The 8,053-nt window shown below is 34.2% G+C and overlaps 1 non-coding gene across 1 annotated transcript; it reads right to left on the bottom strand.

Moving 5' to 3' along the window:
• Positions 1 to 4,063: 4,063 nt before the first annotated feature.
• On the bottom strand, positions 4,064 to 4,169 carry LOC123790615 (U6 spliceosomal RNA). Its single transcript, XR_006779143.1, has one exon. It is a non-coding gene; the product is annotated as a U6 spliceosomal RNA (small nuclear RNA).
• Positions 4,170 to 8,053: the final 3,884 nt, after the last annotated feature.

Genomic DNA, 8,053 nt, shown 5'->3' with positions numbered 1-8,053 from the left:
CTTTAAATTTTTATTCTTTAAAAATTTAATTTTTATTTACAACTCTATTGAGATATTATTGATGTTCAGTGAACTGCATGTTTTAAAATTCTATAATTTGATGGTTTGACATGTGTATATTTGACACCATCGTGACAGTAACGATAATGAACATACCTATAACCTCAAAATTTTCCTTGTCTCCATGTGTAATCTGTTCTTTGTTTCATGCCTGTGTTCAGGCAACCACATATTTCCTTTATGTGGCTATAAACTAATTTTCACTTTCTAGAATTTTAGATACATAAAATCATGTAGTGTATGCTCCTTTTGTTTGGTTCCTTTCACTAAGTGTAATTATTTGAGATTAATATGTTCTGTATCAATAGTTCGCTTTTGTTGATGAACAGTGTTTCACTGTACACATATATAGTACCGTATGTTTATCTCTTCTCCTGCTGATGACCATTGATTTGTTGCCAGTTTTTGGCCCTTCCAGTAAAGCTGGTGTAAACATTCACATGTTCCCGTGGACCTCTGCTTGTGTGTCTCCTCACTAAATACTGAGGTGTGGAATGGATGGGCAACTATTTAACTTTTTAAGGAACTTAAAAAAGACTTCCCGAAGTAGTTGCTTAATCAGTTGGGGCAGCTGTCACGAAGTACGATAGTACTTACAAACAGACATTTATGTGTCAGAGTTCTGGAGGCTAGAAGTCTAAGATCTAGATGCCAGTATGGTTGGGTTCTAGTGACTACCCTCGTCTGGGCTGCAGAATGCTAATTTCTCCTTATATCCTCACATGGTGGAAAGAGTAGGAGAGAGCTGTCCTGGGTCCCTTGCAGAAAGGCACTAATCCCATTCACGAGGGCACAGCTCTCATGACCTAATCATCTCCCCAAAGCCCCACCTCCTAATACCAACACATTGGGGGTTAGTATTTTACCTTATGAGTTTTGGAGGAAAACAGACATTCCGTCCATGACGGTAGTTGTACAGTTTTAATTCCCGCTGGTACCAGTGTAGGAAAGTTCTAGTTGTTGCTCATCTTCGTGAGCACTTGTTATAGTCATTCTTTCTAATTTTAGCTTTTCTTGTGTCTGTAATGGTAACTCATTAGACAACCAGTTGATCCAATACCATTTGTTGGAAAAACCTTTATTTCCCCAATGAATTGCATTGACACATTTATTTCACGTCATTTGAACATATATTTGTGGAACTGTTGTGACCCTTCTGTTCTATTAATGATGCACTTATCTCTTTCGCAGGACCCTAATAGATTGATTACTGTTGTTTTATAATTACTCATGATATCAGGAAGGGGGAGTCCTTGCGCTTTGTTCTTCTGTCTTAAAATATGTTTGGTTATTCTAGATCCCTTGCATTTTTATAAAAATTTTAAAATAATTTATCATTTTCTACACACACAAATACTGCTACTGCTGAAATTTTGATTTGGATTGTACTGAATGTGTCAATCAACTTGGCAAAGATGGCCTCTTAAGCAGTATTGAGTCTTATACACATAAGCATGATATATCACTCCATTTATTTAGGTTATCTTTATTTTTGCTCAACAGTATTTTTTAGTTTTTAGTGTATACATATGGATATCTCTAGGGGTTTTTGTTGTTACTGTGTGTGGAATTGATTTTTAAATTTCATTTCTCAATTTTTTTGTTCTAATGTACAAAGGTCCAGTTGGTTTTTAATATATTAAACTTGCATTCCATGCCCTTGCTAAATTCACTTAATTACTTTTAGTCGTTGTTTTGTGGATTCTCCATTAATTTCCTCATAAATAATCATATCATCTCTAAGCAGAGACAGTTTTATTTTTTCTTTTCATTATCTATATGCTTTTAATTCATTTTTTATTACATTGGTTCTGACCTCCAGTACAGTGTTGAAAGAAGTGGTAATAATGCATGTCCTTGCCTCATTCTGAATCTTAAGGTGAAAGTAACCAGACTTTCACCATTAAGTCTGACACGAGTATAGGATTTTTTTAAAAAAGATGCTTTTCATCAGTTTGTGGATGTTACCTACTATTCCTAATTTGTTGAGAGATTTTATCATTAATGCATCTTGCATTTTGTCAAATGCTTTTTCTGCATGTATTAAAATAAGAGTATTTTTTTTTCTTACTATATCAGTTGTTAAATTATGTAGATTGCTATTTGAATATTAAACCAAAAATGTAGTATAAAGCCTACTTGGTTATAGTATATTATCCTTTAAAAAACTAATTTGGATTCTAGTTACTAACATTTTGTAAGGAATTTTTAAATCTATATGAATCAGGAAAATTGGTTTGTAGTGTTTTTTTCTGTTTTTTTTTTTTTTTTTGATACCAGGTTAATCCTATACTCATAAATGAGTTGGGAAATATTTCCTTTTCTATTGTGTGTGTGTGTATGTGTGTGTGTGTGTGTGTGTGTAGAATTGGTATTATTTCTTCTTTAAATGTTTGATAGAATTCACCAGTAAAGTGATCTGGGTCTGGAGATTTTCCTTGTTGGTGGATTTTAGCTATAAATCAGTATCTTTAATAGATACTGAGCTATTGAGATTTTCTATTTTTTTTTCTTGAGTGAGGTTTGGTAGTTTGTGTTTTACAAAGAATTTATCCATTTCACCTAAATTGTCAAATTTATTTAGAGAAAGTTGTTCGTAGTATTCCTTTATTAATGTGGTCTTTAATATAATGAGGTTTAAATCGATCACCTTCCTACTTGTTTTTTTTATTTTTCCTGTCTTTTCTCCCCCACTGACCAAACTTTTCTTCTTTTCTGCCTTTTTTTTGACTGATTGATTATTTTTATAATTCTATCTTATTGCTTTTGTTGTCCTAATAGATATAATCTTTTACTGCACTATTGCAAAGTTGGTTTGTAGTTTGTAGCACACATCTAAAACTTATCATTGTCTACCACCAGGAGATAGTTATGTCACTTCACATATAGCGTAAGGACGTTAGAACAGTATTTTCCTATTTTTCCCTTTTGGCATTTGCGCTATCGTTGTTGTACATTTCACTGACACATAAATGCTGTAAAGCCCTCACTACATTCTTACTGTCTTTGTTTAAATCATTTTCTTTTAAAAATATTTAAATAATCGTAGGAAAAATCTTACATATGCTCACAAAATTACCATTTCTGGTGTGTTTACATTCCTTTGTGTAATTACACATTTTCATCCGATAAAATTTCCTGTGCTTAAAGGGCTTCATTTAACATTTGTCACAGTGCAGGTCTGTTGCAAATGAATTATTTCAATTTTTGTATGTCTGAATGAAAAGATATTTATTTCATCTCCTTTCTGAGAGATAGTTTGGGCATAAAATTCTAGGTTGACAGTACTAAAATACTTTAAAGTACTTCTTAAAATACTTTAGAGATATTGCACTGTCTCTGATAAGAAGTCTGTTGTTATTCCTTTCTTTGTTCTTCTCTGTGTAGTGTGTCTTTTTCTCCTAGTGCTTTTAAGATTTTCTCTTTATCACTGTTTTTGAGCAATTAGATCATACTGCATCCTTATGTAGTTTTCTTCATGTTTCTTGTGCTTGGGTTTTGTTAAGCTTTACTTGTTTAGTTATTGTCAGATTTGGAGATTTTTATCTTTTTTGTCCTCTTTCCCCCTTCTTGGAAGCCTCTAATTGTGCATATATTATGCCACTTCATATTATCCCACAGGTCAATGATGCTCTGTTGAGTTTTATCTTTAAGTCTTTAAAATTTTTTTTTTCTGGTTCTCATTTGGGATTATTTTTTTAATTTTAATTTTTTAATTGAAGTGTAGTTGACATACATGTTATATAAGTTTCAGCTGTACAGCATAATAATTTGACATTTCTGTACATTACACTGCCTTCACCATAAGTGCAGTTTACTATCACCATACAACGTTATTCCAGTGTTATGGATTATATTCCCTATGCTGTAGTTTTCGTCCCCATGACTATTTTGTAACTGATATGTTGTACCTCTTAATCTCTTTCACCTGTTTCATCCATCGCCTGCCCCACTCACTTTCCTCTGGCATCTACCATTTTTTACCCTGTATTTATGAATCTTTAAAAATATGGAATGCTTCACGAATTTACTTGTCATCCTTGTGCAGGGCTCTGCTAATCTTTTCTCTCTTGTTCCAGTTTTAGAATGTGTGCTGCCACAGTGAGCACTGAGATCGGTTATGTTGCTCTATCTTCTAGTTCACTAATATTTTCTTCTACAATATGTAATCTGCTATTAATCCTACCAAGTGCATATCTCCTCTCAGATGGCCTACTTTTATATCATCTCATTAATCTCCTTGTAGTTTTAATCATAAATTCAGTTTGATCTCTTTTATACCTTTGAGGTTTTACTTAACATGTTCAGTCTTCTGGCTTTTTGGAATGCAGTTATAATATCCATTTTAATGTTCTGGTCTGCTAATTCCATCATCTGTGTCAGCACTGAGTCAGTTTTGATTGATTGTTTTGTTTTTGTTTTTGCTTTTTATGTGTAGTTTTTTTTCTCACTTCTTAGGCCTGCTAATTTCTGACTGGATGCCAGACATTGCGATTTTTTACCTTGTGGAGTGCTTGAACATTTTATATCCTTATGGTTGAATTTTGTTCTGGAATGTGGTTAAATTATTTGAATAAAGTTTGATTCTTTGATCTTGTCTTTATTATTTATTGGGCAGTACCAGCATAACATTTAGCCTCAGGATAATTATTTTCTGCATCTGAGGCAAGACTGTTCTCAGTCTTCTGCCCAATGCCCCCATGAATTATGAGGTTTTTCCAGTCTTGCTCTTGGTAATAGGTTTTATTCTTAGTCTTTTGTGAGTGTCTATTCTTGTTTTCTCTAATCTTTCGGTTGTATTTTTTCCCCTTACTCTCTGGTAGTCTCATCCCATGCAAACTCTGCTTAATACTGAATGGAATTTTCATGAAAATCTCTGGAGTTTTCTCTGTTTATACCTCTTCTCTTTGATACCCTGCTCTGTGAAATTTAGTGTCTTTGTTTTCCTGGTCTATCAGACAAGTCTTCTCATCTCAGAGAACATTCTAGGCCCACCCCAGATTCTGTTCCCTGTGCTTCAGCCTGTAAACTCTCTCAAGGAAATCAATAGGGACAATCACAGACAGATTCTTTTTCTCATGTCTTCTTCATAGCCCAGTGTTCAATGTCTTTAAAACCTTTGTTTCATATATTTTGTTCAGGTTCTTATCTTTTTAGTTTATACTGTAAATTCAGGTCTTGTACTTCATTTTGGGCAGAACTGAAAGTCACAGATTCACTGGAAAAAATAGGCATCAAGTTTTTTTATAGATTTTGATTATATATAGGTTTTCTGTTAGTAGAGTGGAAGTTATGTATTTTAAGTAGTAAAATAATTCATGATTTTAAGTCTAACCAGGAATTGTTCATGAAGGAAGAGATCTATATGAAAAACAGCATAAAAGAGTTAGGTAGTTTGTTATTATTGATTATTGCATCTTGTGAGTGTCTGTATCTATATATTACATCTTTACCCATAATTGCTTGCCGTCTTAGATGAGAATTTTGATGTGAATAAAATACTTTTGTACATTGAAGCCATATAACCTTCAACAGTATAATTTTGTTATTTCTTTGTACAGAAAAAGCTGCAAAATTAACAAACATGTTAGATGTGGTTTTCCTATGAAAATTAGTGATAACACCTGACTTAATTCAAAACTTTAAGATAGTAACATTTGCAAGGACAAAGAGCTAAGTTAATTTTTGCAGTATTTAACAGAAATCTTTTTAGGCTAAAAGTTGGAATGTATCATGGGTGCGGTAACAAACAGTATAAACTCTAGGGCTTCCTCATGTTCAAGACATGGGCATTTTAGCACCTTTGTCAGTGAATTTACTGTTGACTATGGCAGTCATGATTTATCCAGGTTGTTGTCAGGAGATTGTTCCATTGGAGAAATGAACTTGTTCATATCATCTTAGGGCACATCCTTGCCTCAGCTTACATTGAAGACTGAAGGAAAGACTTGGGCTTTTAGTTTATATTAAAAACCCATCTCAGTAAGTTTGATGTTTCTCTGAAAAAGTGTTCAAAAATAGTTATTCAAAAACATGTGAAATGTATCAAATCAGTTCATCAGTTGTAACAAATGTACCATCATAGTGAAAGGATGTCAGTAGTGCAGGAGGTTGGGGGTGTGGGGAAAGGAGGTACATGGGAACTCTTTGTACTTGCTGCTGAGTGTTGCTATCAATTTAAAAATTCTCTAGTGAATAAATTTTATGAATTAAAAAAAAGGCAGCATTTATAAATTCCTAATGAAACCATCATTGGGAAAATCATTTGATGACAGAGAGTTTTGGCCCCTTTTCCATGATTCCAGTGACCAGGAAAGAAAGTAACCTGCAGTAAATATGCAGAATTTGAAAGTTGAAGTATAGACTCCTCAAAATGTTCTTTAATATCTAAGCTTAAAAAATGAACTGCATTATTCAATTAGATTGTTTCAATTTACGGTATTGGGGTAAAGGAAGACGTGTGAATTGAAGTTATTGAACTGCAGGGAAATTTGATACTGCATTTGAATTTAAGCGTTTTATAAATTTTTTTTAAAGATTTTATTTATTTATTCGACAGAGATAGAGACAGCCAGCGAGAGAGGGAACACAAGCAGGGGGAGTGGGAGAGGAAGAAGCAGGCTCATAGCAGAAGAGCCTGATGTGGGGCTCGATCCCAGATCGCCGGGATCACGCCCTGAGCCGAAGGCAGACGCTTAACCGCTGTGCCACCCAGGAGCCCCTAAGCGTTTTATAAATTTTTAAGAGATGTTACCCAATGTTAGGACCATTATGCAATGATCTATTAAAGTTTAGAAGTATACAGGTAAACAGACATAGTGTAATGTTATGAAACCGAGTGCAGTTAAATATTTTGCCATTTAACAGATGTAAGAAGGAGTTGTGTGCCGTGCATGACACTGTGAAATATAAGACGGATGACACCATCTTAGCACACAAAAATTACAGATTTTGTTTTTCACGTACATAGGCAACAGGACCCAATAACCACAAGTAATTGATAAACAATTTTTGCACTTTCCAGCATTTAGTTTTTAGATTTAGATTTGACAATATAATCTAAGGTATGTATATTATATGTTGTTTTAGGTGCTAAAATTATATTTTCATTGGTGTGCTAGAATCAGTTTATGCTCTGTTTTGGACCAACTTTTAAATATTCATGATTTTTTGAAATTATAGTAAGCATATTTAAAATGAGATCTATGGTCTTAACAGATTTTTAAAGTGCAAAATACATTATTATTGACTCTGAGCACAATGCTGTACAGCAGATCTCTAGAACTTGTGCATCTTGCATAACTGAAACTTTATACCTATTGACCTATAACTCTCCATTTCCACCTTCTCCCAGCCCCTTGTAACCAGCATTTTACTTTCTATTTCTATGAGTTTGACTTTTTAGATACCTCATGTAAGTTGAAGCATGCAGTATTTATCCTGTACTGGGTTGTTTCACTTAGCATGATGTTTTGACCTAGTTGTTAACCATTGGTAGTTTGTAAATAGCCAATGGTAGGAATATTTACACCATGGAAAATGGAAGTCAGGTTTTTGTTCATTTGTTTTGTTTTCTTTCCAGAGAGCTAGTTTACCAGTACATTTCTAAATACGTTACTGAAAATATTTGGTGGTTGATTTTTTTCTTACGCCTTGCCAGGGTCAGTCATTTATATTACTCCATCAGATCCCTGTAGGCATGTGGGGTTCTGATCTGTGACTAGGGGAAACATACAAATACTTTACTAGGCAGATCAGAGAGTGCTGGGAGCAGTACTCCCAGCTGATTGAGGACCACGGAGATGTGCTTCAGTTGTATAGCTTCTTGCCTGGTCTTTTCCAACCTGGAGATCCACCAGTGCATGTGTGCCACAGAGTCAGGGCAAGCTACCATTTCAATGGAGTAAGAGAGCCCGGGAGAGTATGAAGTTTGAGGTACTGTGAACTAGGAGCCATCAAAGAAAGACCTTGGCATGTGGAGACTCTGGAATCA

This window comes from Ursus americanus, chromosome 5, assembly GCF_024610735.1.
Source record: "Ursus americanus isolate L20-20 chromosome 5, mUrsAme1.1.p, whole genome shotgun sequence".
NCBI classification, from domain to species: Eukaryota; Metazoa; Chordata; class Mammalia; order Carnivora; family Ursidae; genus Ursus; species Ursus americanus.
The sequence above is the reverse complement of the archived record's forward strand: the minus strand, read 5'-3'. Positions and strand labels throughout refer to the sequence as shown.